The 18,003-nt window shown below is 52.0% G+C and overlaps 1 pseudogene; it reads right to left on the bottom strand.

Moving 5' to 3' along the window:
* Positions 1–18,003, bottom strand: part of LOC136492428 (uncharacterized) — a 35,222-nt pseudogene that overhangs the window by 10,466 nt on the left and 6,753 nt on the right.

Below are 18,003 nucleotides of genomic sequence, written 5' to 3'. Positions count from 1 at the left end.
CCTTGGCACTAGCGCCCAACAAGAGTGCCGCTCTTTAGGCGGAACGTGTGTTGTCGCTTGACATCGCTCCTATTTCGGGCAGGAGCGGAGCCGATGTTGTGGCCTCATTGGTCGGTCAGGCGCCGCCAGCGGTGGCGCTCATGCCCTCGGTGGGTCAGGCGAGCGCCGAGGCTGAGGAAGCGCCCTCGATGGTCGCCAAGCAGACAACGATAGAGGCGACTCCGCCACTTATGTTGGAGGGGATGGAGCCACCGCCTGCGCTTGTGACGCCTCCTGTGGTGAGCGCGGCGTCGCAAGTCGAGCCCTCGGCATTGTAAGTGGAGGTGCCCGCGATCGCACCAAGTCAGGAGCAGCCGGACATAGCCGTGGTGGTGTCCGAGGGAGCGGCACAATCCATGCCACTAGCGGCCCTAGCGGCGACGCCCGAGGCAGGCTGGATAGAGGAGGGCACAACTGAAGGGTAACTGGGTGTAGTGGCGGTGGTGGAGAGGATCAGTAGGGGGTTGCCTACGTAGGGTGAGCCACCGCTCTGGTGGATGGTGCCTCAGGTCCCAACGTCGACTCTCTTCTCGCTCGATGATGCTTCCGAGAGCGTGGAGCGGGAGCGTCTCGACATTGGGTTCTTGGCCATGATGGATGCCTTGAGCTAGGCCAAGGGCATCCTGCATGACGTCATTGTTCCCACTGGCCGGGTATGCGCTTGATCTTCCCTCCCGCTTTCTTCTTTTCTTCATGTATTCTTATATTTTCGCATTTTTGATACTGGTCTTCTTTTTAGTCTCTTATTGCTCGTAGCTAAGGGAAATCCAAGTTCCTCCATGAGCAGAAGGCTGAATGGGACTACCTCATCGAGGAGGCCTGGCTACGCGGAGATGTGAGCACCCAGCTTGATGTTGCCCAACAGCGGGAAGCCGAGGCACGTCGAGACGTGGAGGAGGTCCATGGGATGTTCTAGGATCCATCGGCGAGGGTGCCACGGGACGAGGAGGCGGCCGCCAGGGTCCAAAAGGAGCGGGACGAGCTGCTCCAAAAGGATGTCAAGGCCAGCCAGCGGGCTGTCGACCTCCTGGCTGAGCTAGAGACGGAGCGGGATCTCAAGCTAAGGGTCGAGGAAAGGTCCATGGCCCTGCAGCAGAGGGCGAATCAGGACATCGGGGAGATCGCCCGACTACGTAGGGAGCGAGACGAGCTGCGCCAGACCACAGAAAGACTCTAGTCAGAGCGTGGCTCGGTCCGTGAGGAGCGCGATCGGACCATCCGAGAGCGCGACGAGGCAAACCAGGTGGTCAACTCCCTCCGGGTGAAGGCTGGAGGCCGAGAACATCTCTATCAGGCTAGGCATAGAGCTCGCCGAGGTGCGGGGGATTCTTCAGGCTAAGAGTGATGAGCACGATCTCCTATGCGTCGCCGTCGAGGTGGTCTTCGATGACCTAGGGGTGGCGCAGCCGGAAGAAACCAGCTCACTTGCGGCCCATGCCATGGGTATCACGGCACGGGTGGGCCAACTTGAGGAGGATGCCTTTCACGCTAGGATCACCTAAGCCTTTACTGTTGCCTGCTCTCACTATGATCGGGAAATCAACTTGGAGGTAATGAGCCTCGGCTTTGCGCCTGGCTACGAAAACTCCGAGCTAGATGAGATTGAGAAGGCGGTGACTCCCATTGTGCAGAACCTGGCGAACAGGCTAAAAGACATGGTTCTCCCTTCGAGGAAGTAGTTCATTGGATAAGTTTGCCAAACATTTATCTGTAATATGTGGACAAGTGTCGGTAGCTTCGTGTCCGAAAATAGTTTTGTTTCATAATCTTGTTTTGTTCGTTTTGATCTTACTTTCTTCCCTTTTGCAATTGAGAAAAAAGGTTTATGCGATCCGACCCTTCCATTTGTTAAGACCATAGGGCCCGAGGTGTATAAGGGGGAAATTTTGATTATGCTGGTGAGCAAAGTTACCATAGCCGTCGGGGCGTGAGTTTTTTGCTGTCTTACTAGGCGTGCTCATTTATCTATTCTCACGAACCTTGCCGACAATCTTTAGCGCGAGGAAAAGGTCTGATGCAATGAATGTTTCAAAAAAGAGGAGGTATTTGTACCTTTGTCAGCCCCTGGGTAAGATCTAACCCCTTACGGCTGTCGGGGCTGGATGTTACTGGAGACCAAAATGAGGGTATCGAACTTGCTCCTGTATTCGCACATACCCCTTACTTTGGATTTTGGTGATGGTTCCGTGACCGTGCGTTTGGTCTTATCGCTGGCCCGACCGTCCCTGAGCCCCCGCGCATGGTGGGGATTCGGTCAAGGGCTAGCTCATTTTGTGACTGTCGCCCCGTTCATGGTTTTTCGCAACTAGAGGGATTGAGGCGATATCACTTGCCTCGATGGCTCGAGTGACGTGCCTGATGAGCTCGCTAATAGGGATGTTTGAATGGATTCCGATCCCGCTACTTTTCGATAAGGTTGGCAAAGCTCTCGAGCGGCGTTCCGTTGCTCCTTAACCTGCCTTCCAATAGATTCCCCCTTAATGGGGACTCTATGGGCTCGGCAAGAGGCTTAACTGAACTTAGAAGGTTGTGATGACCCTTCCAGCCTCAATGCGGGTTGGGCAAAGGCCGCTGAGGCTCATCTGCATTTTCTCCCCTAGCTCTTATTGGATGCGAGGCGGTCTTAGACCCTTCATGGGTCAGCCTTCGAACCTCGGTCTCTTGATCTCGAATTGAGCGGCTCGAGCTCCCAAGCCCCTTAGGGTCTGACAGGGGTCGGTCATGTTTCGCGCGTCACCCCATCCTTGGTTTTTGCAACCGAAGGGGCTGAGTTGACGACACTTGCCTCGATGGCTCGAGTGTCGTGCTCAATGAGCTCGCTAGCGGGTATGTTCATGTGGAATCCGGGTCCATCATTCACTGACGGGGTCGGCAGAGCCCTCATGTGGCATTCCACTACTTCTTAACCCGCCTCCCGGTAGATGCCCGAGCCTTTCAGAAGGCTCTAGTGGCCCGTTGGCCTCTCCTCGACGGAGATTCTATGGGTTTGGCTTGGGGTTATAATCGAACGAGAAAGGTCGAGATGTCCTTGTCCACTTCTGAGCGGGGTCGGGCAAGGCCGCTGGGGCTCATTATGGTTTTTCTCCCCTGGCTCTATTTGACATGAGGCGGCCTCGAGCCCTTTACGGGCCGGCCTTCAAACCTTGGTCAGTTGCCACTCATATCGAATGAGGCGGGCGCCACTTCGTGGCGCGACACAAAGTGTTGAGATGTGAAGATCGCATTTGCAACGTTTAGATGATGGGATTAATGTGCGATTTAATTGAAACGAATTCGGGTGTCGGTAATGTTACCTTGGTGGTATGAGCGACAAGAAGTTCTTACCGGACATGTCCATGCGGGTTTTGAGTCCAATGTTAGTGATGGGGCCGGCGTGACCTGCACGGGCATCATGATTTTTCGTCTCTATCTCTCGATGGTGATTTGAGCTGTTCGATTGACTTTAAGCGACCTATAGCTTCTCCTTGAAGGAGATTCTATAGGCGGACCCCTCCGAACCCCTCTCAAGAAGGAGGATGCAGAAGCTCAGGGTACGAGGAACTGTGAATTCAATTATGCTGGTGAACAAAAACACCGTAGCCGTCGGGGCATAGGGTCTAACGGTTCGTCCAGTTCTACTCAAAGTTCTACACCTGCACCCCGCGTCTCTAGTTTTTTAAGCATAAGAAGGGGTCAGGCGATGAGGATGTCTAAACAAGTAGACACCCTCGGCAACCCCCAAGCAATGTCTGTGCCCCTACCATTGCAGGGGTTGGACGCTCGGTAATGAAATTAACACACAAAGTAAGTAATAGAGGTGCTTATCTTTCTGCGGTCGTTCATTCGTTGTTTTACCTGGGCCATCTGATCGACCTAGGAGGCCCATTGGCCCCCCCTGGACGGGGGTTCCATCATCGGGTCGTTCCATGGTCCTGCCTGGGGAAGCGGAAAGTCGCTTGCAAGCGGGTGTGCCCTGATTCTCACTCCCGATGTGTGGTGGTGGTGGGCCATGCCCATGCAATGTCTTGTTTGACCAGGCAACATCTCATTGACCAGGGCATGTCCCGTCGGTCCAGGCGCATCCCCTCGGATTCCCATCGGCATTGATTTCCCATCTGCATTGAATAGGGGAAGGAAGAGAGTTTTTCGTCCCAACCTTTCGCCTTTCCTCAGCTGTTGCGCCTCTTCCTTAAATAGGGAGGGAGAGGGGAGTTCTCGCCCCATTCCTTAGCCTGCTTCTGAGCCGCTACCTCTTCACCTTCCTTTCCACCGAATGCGTTCGTGCATCGTAGCGGTTCCTAAGTGAGAGAGGGTAATGCTAGGGAGAGAAAAACTCATAGATCCGCTCGTGAATCTAGAGTGTGATGTCGAGATGGAGGTCATCCAACATAGATAGGATGGTGTCTGCCGCCTTTGCTGAGAAGGGGCCGCTTCTGTCGAAGGAGGAGGTGCACTAGAGGGTGCTGAGCATCGTCGGTTTTGCCATCATTCATGGCGGCCTTTCTTCAGTGGGGGATGTCCCCCGCGCAGACGCCATTGTTAGGGTTGCGGCAGATCACGATGGCGCAATCCCTAGATGCTCCGGTGGAGGTGCCATTGTTAGGGTTGCGACTGATGATGATGGCGCCGTCTCTAGACGCCCCAGCGGAGGTGTCATTGTCAGGGTTGCCGCTGATGATGATTGCGCAGTCCCTGGACGCCCCCGCGGAGGTGCCATAGTCGCTGATGTGGTGCTCGATGTTGCAGATGACGGTGCCCTTGAGGATCCCGCGGGGCAATAGGATATCGCTGATGGAGAGCATGGCACGACTATCGTAGTAATACTCATGGTAGAACTAGTCAGAAACTGTAATAGAATAAGTTTGTGGGGGAGCCCTCGAGTGAACAATTTTTGTATTTATCAATACATCAGTCCTTTTCATGATGAAATTACTTTGTAAGCGATGAATTTGTGCGAAAAATGAATAAGTTTTCAACTTTCATTATGGCAAACAACCTTTTGGCTTTCCTCCCTCTTTTTGTAAAAGAGGCTTGGTGCCTTCCGACTCTTCCCATAGTTAAGGTCGTGAAAACTCAGAGTGCGGGCGAGCCAATTCTGATCATGCTGGTGAGCAAGGAGGCCATAGCCACCGAGGCATGGGTTTCCTGTAGTCCTACCAGTTATACTCAGATTTTGTTCCCAAAATCCTAGCCCTCAGGACTCGCTATGAGAAAAGAGGGAAAACTCAAAGAATGTTTGCAAGATAAACGTACTTATATCAGCCCCCGAGTGAGGTTCGACCCCTCGCTCTTTGTAGGGGTCGGAAGTCACTAAAGATTGGGGATTTTTTGGAGACAAAACTGATAAGAAAGAGTATGCGTTTATTTAAGGGTAAAAGCGACGTAGCTGCTCAATGTTCCAGGCGTTGGTGAAGACCTCGCCGTCGAGGGTTTTCAACTTACAGGCGCCTAGCCGGAGTACTTCCACGACAACATAGGGCCCCTCCTAGGGCAGGGAGAGTTTGTGACGGTCCTTGTTGCTCTGTACGAGGCGGAGAACCAGGTCCCCAATGTTGAAGGCTCGGTCCCACACCCGTCGGCTGTGGTACCGACGCAACGCGTGCTGGTACTTAGCTGAACGGAGGAGGGTGATGTCGCGAGCTTCATCTAGCTGGTCCATGGTGTCTTTGTGGGATGCCTCGGCTCCCTGTTTGTCGTATGCTCTGATTCTTGGTGCTCCGTAGTCGAGGTCCATCGAGAGGACAGCCTCAGAACCATAGACCATGAAGAAAGGTGTGTAGCCAGTGGCTCGGCTGGGAGTTGTCCTTTGGCTCTAGAGCACTGTAGGGAGCTTGGCAACCCAGCGTGCGCTAAACTTGTTCAACCGGTTGAAGATCCTGGGCTTGAGGCCCTGTAGGAGCATGCCGTTTGCGCGCTCGACCTACCCGTTCGTTCGGGGGTGCGCGACGGGTGTATTGTTCATCGCAGAATCGAATGAATTTCTTGTCGGTGAACTATGTGCCATTGTCTATGATGATGGAGTTCGATACTCCGAAGCAATGGATGATGTCGAGGAAGAACAGCACAGCTTGCTCGGATTTGATGACAGAGATCGGTCGAGCTTCGATCCATTTTGTGAACTTGTCTACGGTGACAAGCAAGTGGGTGTAGCCCTCGGACACCTTTTTGAGAGGCCCAACAAGATCGAGCCCCTAGACCACAAAGGGTCATATGATGGGGATCATCTAGAGTGCCTAGGCTGGGAGGTGAGTTTGCCGAGCATAGTACTGGCACCCTTCGTAGGTGTGTACGATTTGCTCGGCGTCGGCTACTACAGTGGGCTAGTAGAAGCCATGTTGGAATGCATTCCCAAAACATGGTTCTAGGTGCAGCGTGGTGACCGCAGTCCCCACTGTGGATATCGCTCAGTAGAAGCTTCCCCTATTCGACTGGGATACAGAGCTGTAAGATCCCGATGTGGCTTTGTTTGTAGAGTTTGCCTTCTACAAGAACAAAGGATTTTGCGCGATGTGTGAACCGTCGAGCCTCCATCTTGTCCATTGGCAGCGTGTCACAGAGGAGGTAGTCAAGGTAGAGTGTTCTCTAGTCATCTAGAGGGTCGGGCTCTATCACTGGTTCCTCTTCAAGCTCCATGACCTCAGGGCCAGAGGGAGCCATCGGTTGGTCAGCCCCTGGGGCTGGATCAGATGAGCCATTGTCGGCCCATCCTGCCCCTTCATAGCGTATCGAGGGCTTATGTTGGTCACTGGCGAAGACGCCCGTTGGCACCGGCTCTTGATCAGACGCTGCTTTTGCAAGTGCGTCGACCGCCTCGTTGAGGCGCCTTGGGATGTGGTTGAGTTCGAGGCCGTCGAATTTATCCTCTAGTCGTCGGACCTCCTGGTAGTATGCGGCCATCTTGGCATCGTGGCAACTAGACTCCTTCATGACTTAGTTGACAACCAGTTGGGAGTCGCCTCGGATGTCGAGGCATCGGATGCCCAACTCAATGGCAATGTGTAGGCCATTGATGAGTGCTTTATATTCGGCCATGTTATTTGATGAGAGAAAATGGAGACGAACCATGTACCTCATGCGAACCCCGAGGGGTGACACAAAGACCAGCCCTGCACCGACACCCTTCTTCATCAGCGACCCATCAAAGTACATCGTCTGGTGCTCTTGATCGACGACCACCGGTGGTGTTTGGACCTCGGTCCATTCAGCGATGAAGTCCGCCAACACCTAGGACTTGATCGCCGTTTGGGAGGCATACATGATGCCTTGATCCATCAACTCGAGTGCCCACTTTGTAGTTCTTCCTGTGGCATCCTAGCTCTCGATGACCACACCGAAGGGGAACGACGTCACAATCGTTATGGGATGCGACTCGAAGTAGTGGCGCAACTTCCTCTTGGTGATGAGGACGGTGTAAAGGAGCTTCTGGATTTGGGAGTAGCGGGTTTTGGAGTCAGATAGTACCTTGCTGATGAAGTACATAGGGTGCTGGACCTTGAGGGCATGCCCCTCTTCCTCCTGCTCTACTACCAGGGCAGCACTGACCACTTGCGTGGTGGCCACTATGTATAGCAGGAGGGATTCTTCGTCGCTTGAAGGAACTAGGATCGGGGGCCTTGTTAGAAGTAGTTTGACCATGTCAAGCACTTCCTGGGCCTCGAATGTCCACTCGAAGCTGTCGGCTTTCTTCAGGAGTCGATAAAGGGTGAGACCTCATTCACCAAGGTGCGAGATGAATCAGCTGAGAGCGATGAGGCACCCTATGATTCGCTAAACCCCTTTTATGTTCTGAATTGGGCCCATCCTTATGATGGCTGAGATTTTCTATGGGTTGGCTTCGATGCCATGCTCAAAGATGATGAAGCCGAGTAGCATACCCCTTGGGACCCCAAAAACACACTTCTTAGGGTTGAGTTTGATGCCATTCACTCAGAGTTTTGCAAAGGTCTACTCAAGATCATCAATGAGGTGGTCAGCCCATTTGAATTTAACTACGATGTCGTCGACATAGGCCACAACGGTCCGCCCAATGAGGTCCCTAAAGCATTTGAGCATACAACGCTGGTACGTAGCCCCAATGTTCTTACGACCAAATGGCATTGAGACATAGCAGAATGATCCAAAGAGGTGATGAAAGACGTCACAAGCTTGTCGGACTCTTTCATTGCGATTTGATGGTAGCCGGAGTAGGCATCAAGAAAGCTAAGGGTTTCGCACCCTGAGGTAGAGTCGACTATTTGGTCTATGCGTGGCAAAGAAAACGGATCCTTTGGACATGCCTTGTTGAGGCCCGTATAGTCTATGAACATCCTCCATTTCCTGCTCTTCTTTTGCATGAGAACGGGATTAGCTAACCACTCTGGGTGGTGTACTTCCCTGATGAATCTGATCGCTGATAGTTTTGCTACCACTTCACCGATGGCCCTGCGCTTCTCCTCATTGAAGCGATGTAGGTGTTGCTTCACTGGCTTGGAGCCTAGATGGATCTTCAAGGTATGCTCAACGACCTCCCTCGGAATGCCTAGCATATTTGAGGGTTTCCATGCAAAGATGTCTTTGTTACCGCGGAGGAAGTTAATGAGCGTGCTTTCCTATTTGGAGGAAAGCATGGTACTAATGCCTACCATTGTACCCTTGAGCTGCTAGGATCTATGAGGACCCCCTTGGAGCCCTCTGTCGATTCGAATGACCCGGTCGATTTGTTCGCATCGGGCGCTTCTTCGGCGACCTCCTCCTTGAGGGCGGCGAGTTCCTCGGAGGCGACAATTGTTGTGGCGTGGCCACAGCACTCGACCTCGCACTTGTAGGCCCACTAGAAGGAGGTGCAGACAGTGATGACCCCATAGGGGCCCGACATCTATAGCTTGAGGTATGTATAGTTGGGGACGGCCATGAACTTCGCGTAGCATGGTCGTCCTAGGATGGCATGGAAGGTTTCAGGGAACCCAACCACCTCAAAGGTGAGGGTCTCAGTCCTATAATTGAACTGATCCCCAAAGGTAATGGGCAGATCGATCTATCCGAGTGGCATGGCCTGTTTCCCGGGCACGATGCTATGAAAAGGCGATCAGGTTGGGCGGAGGTTCGTCCGATCGATGCCCATCTCATCAAGCGTCTTGGCGTACTTGATGTTGAGGCTGCTACCTCCGTCCATCAGTACTTTGGTGAGTCGCTTTGGGCCAATGACCGGGTCGACGACAAGCGGATACCTTCCAAGGTGCGAGATGGTACCCAGATGGTCGGTCCAGTCGAAGGTTATGGTGGACTCCGACCATAGGAGGAAGGGAGGTGTGACCGGTTGGGCTATGTAGACCTCACGACACGTGACCTTCTGACAACCTTTGGAGTCATAGGCCGCCGATCCTCCAAAGATCATAAAGCAGCCGTTCGGTGTTGGAAAGCCGTCGTCCTTCTCGGCGTCATCTGTAGTGGGGGCAGGTCCCTTCCCCTGCTCTCCTTTGTTGGAGCTTCTGGACAAGAACTTCCGCATGAGGCCGTAGTCCTTGAGTGGATGCTTTATGGGAAAGGCGTGGTTTAGGCACGGCCCCTCGAGTAATTTTTTGAAGTGGTTCGGAGTGCCCTCCATGGGCTTTCGACCACCCTTACGGTCAACGGCGACCATGAGCGAGTCCTCATGCCATTGCTTCTTGTTCTTCCTTTTGGTGAAACGATTAGAGGTGCCTTCGCCGGCACCCACGTCCCGCCTTGCCTTGCCCTCGAGGTGATCGAAGATCGCTCCGACCGCCTCTTCTCCTGAGGTGTGACTAGTAGCGATGTCTAGGAGTTCCTTGGTGGTTCGTGGGCCCTTGCGTCCCAACTTATGAACCAAGGACTCGCAGGTAATCCCAGACAGGAAGGCTCCTATCACGTTGGTGTCGGCGACGTTAGGGAGCTCATTGCATAGAAGCACCAGATGTACCCATGGAGGGTCTCACCGGCCTTCTGACGGCAGTTCTTGAGGTCCCATGGGTTCCTAGGGCGCTTATACATGCCCTAGAAGTTTCCCACAAAGATCTCCTTTAGATCCACCCAACTCTAGATTACGTTGGATGGCAGGTGTTCCAACGACGCTCGTGCTGAATTGGCCAAGAACAGTGGAAGATTGCGGATAATGAAGTCATCAATATCCGCACCACCGACTTGACAGGTAAGCCGATAGTCTTCAAGCCAAAGTCTAGGGTTTGTCTCCCCAGAGTATTTAGGGATATTGGTAGGTGGTCGATACCTTGGTGGGAACGCAATGTTGAGGATGTGTCGGTTGAAGGCCTGAGGCCCTGGCAGGCTAGGGCTCGGGCTTTGATCCTCGCTGCTGTCATAGTGTTCATCACGTCGAGGATGACAGCCGCGACAGGCTCCTTCCCTTGGGTCGCTGTAGGTGTTCCTGCGGGCGTCGATGGTGTTGTGTGTGTTGTGGTTGCGGCCGAGACGCTGATGTATCAGGGCCATAGTGCGCTGCCTACCGCCTTATGGTGCTTGGTGGACTGATGCATCCCTGGCAGGATGCACCGAGGGCGTATGCTAGCTGGTATCGAGCTCGTGTCGCTGGGACAACGAGCTTTCCGCCTGCTATGCCGTCGCACGCTCGAGCAGCATGCGTATTTCATGGGGGGCCGATGATCCTCGGGCGTTGCGGCCTCTAGAAGGCCATGAAGCAAGGCCATTGCGGTGGCGATGTTCTGGCTTTCCCGAGTGAAGTGAGGAAGGGTTTGATCATCGGCGATGATCCTTCGATTTACATCACAGGCCATGGCGCATGCGCGCCCACCGTTTCCGCGCCGTTCAATCTCCTAATCGACCTCCATGTACTCCCGAACAAGCTGTTGTCCGGCTTTGTCTATCTCCCACTTTCAGGCTCTCAGCTGCTCCACCCCTACATGAGGCGGGGCCATTGTCCCCCCTTTGGTTCCACCACTGAGGTTGCCTGCCGGAGTAGTCTCCTCCTCGAAGACGCTTTTGAGTGTCCCTCGGGGGTTTCCGCCATAAAACATTCCTGGGAGGGGTGATGGATCCCCCTGCTGGAGTCAGAGCTAGAGTTCAACCCTGGGCCCTCCGTGAGGAGGCCATGGAGGGATTCCATGATGCTTTCGATCATCCCCATGAACTCGCTGTTCGCGGGAGGCAGTATCGCGCGTTGTGCCACAAGGTGGCTTATGGTCACCGTGGCATTGCGAAGACCGAATGGAAGCGTCATCGAGGCGCTCCATGCGGAGTGTTCTAGAGAGAGGGTGAGGCGGTGTGGGTCCTCCTTGGATAGCTAGGGTCCAAGGGAAATGTCAAGCTGGCGCTCAAGCCTCCTGTAGCTGGAGCTGATGGAGGGGAGGGACTAGATGGCGACATGAGCCAACGCCAACTCTCCCCCCACCGTGATGATGAAGTCTAGGTCACCAAAGCGCACGTGTGCGCCTGGGACCCATCTGATTATGTGGGTAGCCATCCAAGGCCTGATTTGGAACGCGCAAAGGCCCCTACCTGGCGTGCCAACTGTCGGTGTTTCGAACAAACACCGGCTAGTGAATTTATAATTATTGCGCGTTAGGCTCGGATGGTGTACTAAAGTACACAAGGTTTATACTAGTTCGGGCAGAATATCCCTACGTCCAGTCCACTGCTGCTCGTGTTATTAGTACCGAAAAAGGTTCATAGTAGGGGGTACTAACGGTGGAGAGAGGGACATGTCTCAAGTCTCTGATGGAAAGGTCGAAAGGACACCAAGAGCTCGGTTGCTGCATGGCTGTGTGTTGTGTGTTATTTGTCGAAAACGATCGATCAAAAGTTAGTCTCTTTAGTGGGGTGCCCTGCCCTCCCTTTTATAGACCAAGGGGGGCCATGGGTTACAGATGGGAGAAAGAGGAAAAAACCAAAGGTAAAGAAGGTCCTTCGGGGGAGTCGGGTCTTCCTTTTCCCGTGTGCCTACCCTGCTAACATGGCAGTCCGTGTTAGGAATGGCATGTTTGCTAATCCTTAGAGGGCCGTGCCCTGGCCTCTGTCAGCAAGTGGGTGCGTCCCATCCTACGTCGGTAGATGGTGCGGCATGTTAGAGGGCTAAGCTGTGACCCTTCGGAGAGTAGACGGGGAAGTGACCCTACGTCCATCATTATAGGTGATGTGAATTCTATCTTGATCGTAGTGGTTGTTGCATGCTTGTGTTAGTATTCGTGTCCGAGAGCTGATGGCGGCGCCTACAACACTGTGGGACAAAAGTGGGCGCCTACAACACTATTCGAACACTGTTAGGTCGGAAAAGGCTTAAAGCGCCCGTCCCATCATATCCTAACGGTGCCTTCCTACAGGCATACTGGGCATGGCCCTCAATACTGCGGTTGACTCGAATGTCCTGTCGTACCCTATGCTCGTCTTTATGAAGGATCAGGGTGCAGTCGTTGGGCAAGGCGGAGCTAGCCCTCAGCCATCGGGTAAGGCGGAGCCTGCCCTCGGACGTCGGGCGAGGCGGAGCCTGCCCTTAGCCATCAGGCGAGGCGGAGTCTAGCCCTCGGAGGTCGAGCGAGGCGGAGCCTGCCCTCAGACATTGGGCGAGGCAGAGCCAGCCCTTAGCCATCGAGCGGGGCAGAGTCTAGCCCTCGAGGGTCAGGCGAGGTTGTAAGGTTGAGATGGTGGACTAGAGGGGGGGTGAATAGTCCTTTCTAAAATTAATCACGTCGTCTAACCGAAACAAGTGCGGAATTAAAACTATCGGTCTAGCCAAGACTACACCCCTCTATTAATGTTCTCTAGCACCTTCCAAAGATACTAATTAAGTAACAAAGGTGTCAGGCTAGATAGAGCTCACCTAACCAATTCTATAAGCAAGGTCACACAAACCTATGCGACTAGTACTTTAAGCAACAAGGGAGCTCCTACACATGCTAGTAAGCAAAAGCACAAAGCCAACTAAGCTTACTAGCAATGCTCAATAACAAGGAAACCAAAGCCAAATTAGAGAGCGCAAATACTTAGCTACACAAACTAAGCAATGTGACTAACAAGGTTACACAAACCAAATTAGCCACGCAAGGGAGCTATTTCTATGCTACACAAGCAAGAAGGTAACTAGTGAGCTACACAAGCTAACTAATTACAAGAGCAACTACATAAGCACAATGTATATGAAAGTAATCGTAAGCTTGTGTAACGGGGATGCAAACCAACGGGAAGAACAAGGTTGACACGATGATTTTTCTCCCGAGGTTCACATGCTTGCCAACACGCTAGTCTCCATTGTGTCGACCGCTCACTTGGTGGTTCGACAGCTAATTGGCATCACCCGCCAAGCCCACACATCAGGCACCGCAAGAACCTACCCTGAAAGTGAGGGTAGCTCAATGACACGCTCAATTAGAGTTGCTCTTCGCGGCTCCCGTGGGGCGAGCATAATGCCCCTCACAAAGCTCTTCTCTAGAGCACCGCACAAGCTTTTTACGGGCTTCGACGGAGACCACCACCAAGCCATCTAGGAGGTGGCAACCTCAAAGAGTAACAAGCACTACTGGCTTGTAACTCGATCACCTAGTGTCACTCGATGCAACCTCACGATGCAATTGCACAAGAATCACTTTCTCACACAATCGGATGATCACTATCAAGCATATGTGAGATGGAGGGCTCCCAAGCACTCTCAATCATGGACACAAAGTTCTCCGAGGTGCTCAGCCATAGCCATGGCCGAGACCACCTTCTATTTATAGCCCCATAGGCTAAACTAGCCGTTACCCCTTCACTGGGCGTTTTTCGGGTTTACCGGACGCGTCGGTCATATCGACCGGATGCTGGACCTCAGCGTCCGGTCAACGGATGCTCGCCACGTGTCACCTCTGTTCAACCTCAGTTGCTTGATCTCAACAGTCAAGTGATGACCGGACGTAGCTGCTCAAAGTGACCGGACACAGGACCCCAGCGTCCGGTCGTTTCCACTAAGGTTCTAGTAGCGACCGAGCGCTTCCGGTCGATCACGATCGGACGTAGCATCAGCGTCTGGTCCTTCTCCAACTTCTCTGTGTCGCCTACATCACCGTACATCAGCCTAACCGGACACACCCTACCAGCGTTCGGTCACTTTTAGCGCCAACGTCCGATCGAAGACCGATGCCTGCGCTCTCACTGCTACCACTGACCGAACGCAGGACCCCAGCGTCCGGTCACCACGTGACTAGCGTCCGGTCCACTCTGTGAGACCATGTCTTTTTTGTATAGGGCACCGGTGGCACTGTCGGACTATCCGCACTCTATGGGCGGACACTTCATCGGTGGAATTTCGAACCCTTCTCGCCTCTGTTCCATTGCCGAGTTGATCCACATCAACTCCAACTTCATCTCCTTTGTAAATGTGCCAACACCACCAAGTGGACACCACCATGTGTATGTGTGTTAGCATTTTCACAAATCATTTTTCAAAGGATTAGCCACTCAACTTGCCACGCCACTCAATCCTAGCGATGATGCAAAGTTAGATCACTCGAGTGGCACTAGATGACCGATATGCAAACAAGTTTGCCCCTCTTGATAGTACGGCCATCTATCCTAAACCCGGTCATAAACTTCTCTACACACCTATGACCGGTGAAATGAAATGCCCTAGGTTATACCTTTGCCTTGCGGATTTTATTCCATCTCCTCCAATGTCGATGCAACACATGCACCAACACGATCAACAATGATATGATCCACTTCATATCATCACATGATCATATTGGTTCATCGATCTTGACTTCACTTGCTTTTCACCGTTGCCTTCGTCCATCGATGCCAAGTCTTGATTAAGCTTCACCGCCACACGGTCCATCGCTCCAAAGCCTCCAACTTGCCCTTCACGCTTGCAACCGGTCCATCAAGCCAAGTTATGTCTTGATCTTCTCCACCTTGATCACATGACTCAATGTCATTTGCAATGAGCTCCTTCATCATCACATGTGTGAGCTTTGCAACATCTCTAAGCCATTTTCACCTTCATGGCATATGTTGCTCACACACATGTACCTGTGGACTAATTGCCTATGTATCTCACATAAATACCATTAGTCCACCTAGGTTGTCACTTAATTATCAAAACCACACAAGGACCTTTCAGAGGTGGGACCAATCTTCCGTCGTTCGGGCAAGAAGCGTAGTAGCGTTCTTGTCTGACCGGAAGTGTCAACGTTCAATGGTTATTAGTTCCATCTCACTGGGTACCCCAGTATTAGGTCCTCGATAGTGCTCCCAAATGAACTCGATGGCTGGTTTCACGTTGTAGGGAGAGGTCATCTCGAGTTATGCGGCGGTATCCAGCTGCGCGTGGACGAGGAAAAAATCATGCCAAAAATCCTCACCGACACCATCTTCTCTGTCCTCATCGGCGCACGCGCGGAGGGCGAGCGGCGAGCAGGCGGCGCCGGCACCAGGGCAGGGCGGGGCGAGAAGGGCACCGGCACCGGGGCGGAGCAGAGCCCCACCGGCGAGGAGGAGCGGGGCTGCGCCGGTAGGGACAAGAGTGTGGCGGCCTCACCCTTAGGCTTTGTTCGCTTATCTTATGAGCCGTATTTTGTCAGCGAAGAAACAATATTTTTCTCTCACAACAAATCAGCCAACGGTACTTTTCAGTCTGTCTTTTCAGCAAAGCGAACATGACCTTAAGAGCGGGGTCGTGCCGGCGGGGCAGGGCGAGCAAGGCGCATCCCGAATGGAGGAGGTGAGCTTTGCAGGCGGCACGTGCATGGCCTCAGAGGGAATATGAAAATTGAATCTGTTCACCTGCTTGCCTCATCGCTACTGAATGTTCAGCTTCTGAATGCTTGCCTCGTCGCTACTGAATGCTTGCCTTCTTGCTAACTGAATATGTCGGGTTCGTAAACCCGGGGTCCCTCATGGACTAACTTCTCAACAAAGGCTCGGCCCAGCAGACAACATTGCAAATGACGCGCAACTTCTAGGCCGGCCTAAAAACCTAAACGACAGGCCGAAAGGGCGATCCAAATCTTCAACCGGAAGGCCTGGGCGAGGAGGAACGACGCCCGCTTCCGACTCGGGCCCGCCTCTCCGACCGGAAGAAGAATAGTGCTCGCTTCTGATTCTAGCCCACCTTCGGATGGCCTCTCTGACCGGAAGGCCTGGCCAAACACCACTTCCGACTCCGATCCGCTTCTTTGACCTGGAATGCGCCGAACCCCTGCTTACAGCTCCTCTCCGACTGGCGCAATCAGAGCTGACTGGGACCAACCGATCGGGGACGCCCGCTCGGTAAGGACTAGGAAACAGACGGAGAAAGTAAGGCAGGGCACTCAAGTCAACCACAATACAAAGGACCATACCCTATACACCTGCAGGACAGTACCCTGTGACCTTCCCAAGCAGTGTTGTAGGCACCAATATTTTTCCTACAGTATTGAGGGTGCCATCAACTTCCATACCAGACAAACACGGTAAGGCTCCCCCCACATGCCTCTGGGCATCAATAATGTTGTGGGCGCCGACATTTATCGTACCAAACGAACATGGTAAAACCCCCTACATGCCTCTAGGCATCAACAGTATGGCAGGCACCGATGTCTGCCATACCAGAAGAAGACGACGCAACCTCCCACGTGCATCTGACATTAAAACAGTATTGTAGGCACCTGCCATTATCTAGTACCCATTGGCGTGGGCAACAAGACTTAGTAGCATACATACTCTCTCTCTCTCACTTGTAAGACCGTCCCCTTCATCTATAAAAGGGGATGCACTCTCTTCTAATAGGGATCGGTCCACAACAACTCGAACAACACACACGACAGGAGAACCACTAGGTTCAAACCTCGAGCACACGCTCAAACACTTAGCACATAGCGGAGCTCCCGTCACTCTCGTCCCTTCAGACCGGAGTCCGACCGGACCTCTAGTACCCTCATCTTTCTCCCTTCCGTTTGTAACCCCAAGGCAAACTTCGAGTACCTGGGCTCAGGAATAAAGTCACCGACCGACTCAAACTGGACGTAGGGCACGTTGCCTGAACCAGTATAAACCCTGTGTTATTGAGTGTTAGGCCACCTCCGATCACAACGTACAACAGAACTATAAATATTTATGTGTTGACCACTTTCTGATCACAACGTACAACAAAACTACAAATATTTATGTGTTGGTCACTTTCTGCACCGACAGAATGCTTGTCTCGTCTGTAGTTCTATTTTTCAGTTACGTGCATGTTCCCATCATATTTGATTTATGGGGAAGAAGATCGTATTTTATATTTGATTTATGAAATATATTACATTACATTTTTTGTCATGATATAACTAGTAAAATTTACGAGAATTCGCACCAAAACATATTTACGAGAATTCACACCAAGAAATATTTACGAGAATCTGCACTAAGAAATATTTATGAGATTTTTCATTAAAAAATATTTACGAGAATCTTTTTTCTTGAGAGAATATTTACGAGAATCTGCATAAGTATTTATGAGAATCTGCACTCAGAAATATTTACGAGAATCTGCACTAAGAAATATTTACAAAAAATTTGTATTCTACTAATCCAACTAATTTAAATAAACAATACAAAGCGACAAAGCAAGCAAATACATAGTAAAATATTGGCTCGAATTCTAAATGACAGTACTAGGTACAGTACAAAAAATACAACACGCCGTCCCACACATTGTGAAACTACATATGTCATCTCAAAGGTAACTGAACATTGCTTTTCTTGCACATTCTCTATATGGCACTACTCCAACACGTGCATCCTAGTGGCTGACTAGTGGTCAGACTGAGATCAATAGACATGTCTGTTTGCTGTTCTGTAAAGTAACCAGCTACTGTCGAGAAGTCTCATTGCCCGAAATCGTAAAAAATAAGAACAATCGTAAATAATATGATGCTTTAATAGGAACATGTATGAGATTTACGTGGAATAAAATTATGAATTGACCAGTTGAAGGCTTGTCAGCAACCTGCATCTTGTTGGCCGAGTCACGGCAATAGAAAATCACGCCCAGCAACCGGCAGGCATTGCTGATGAATTGACGTCGTT

The sequence above is a fragment of the Miscanthus floridulus genome, chromosome 11 (assembly GCF_019320115.1).
Source record: "Miscanthus floridulus cultivar M001 chromosome 11, ASM1932011v1, whole genome shotgun sequence".
Classification (NCBI taxonomy): Eukaryota; Viridiplantae; Streptophyta; class Magnoliopsida; order Poales; family Poaceae; genus Miscanthus; species Miscanthus floridulus.
This window is presented reverse-complemented; position numbering and strand designations above follow the sequence as displayed.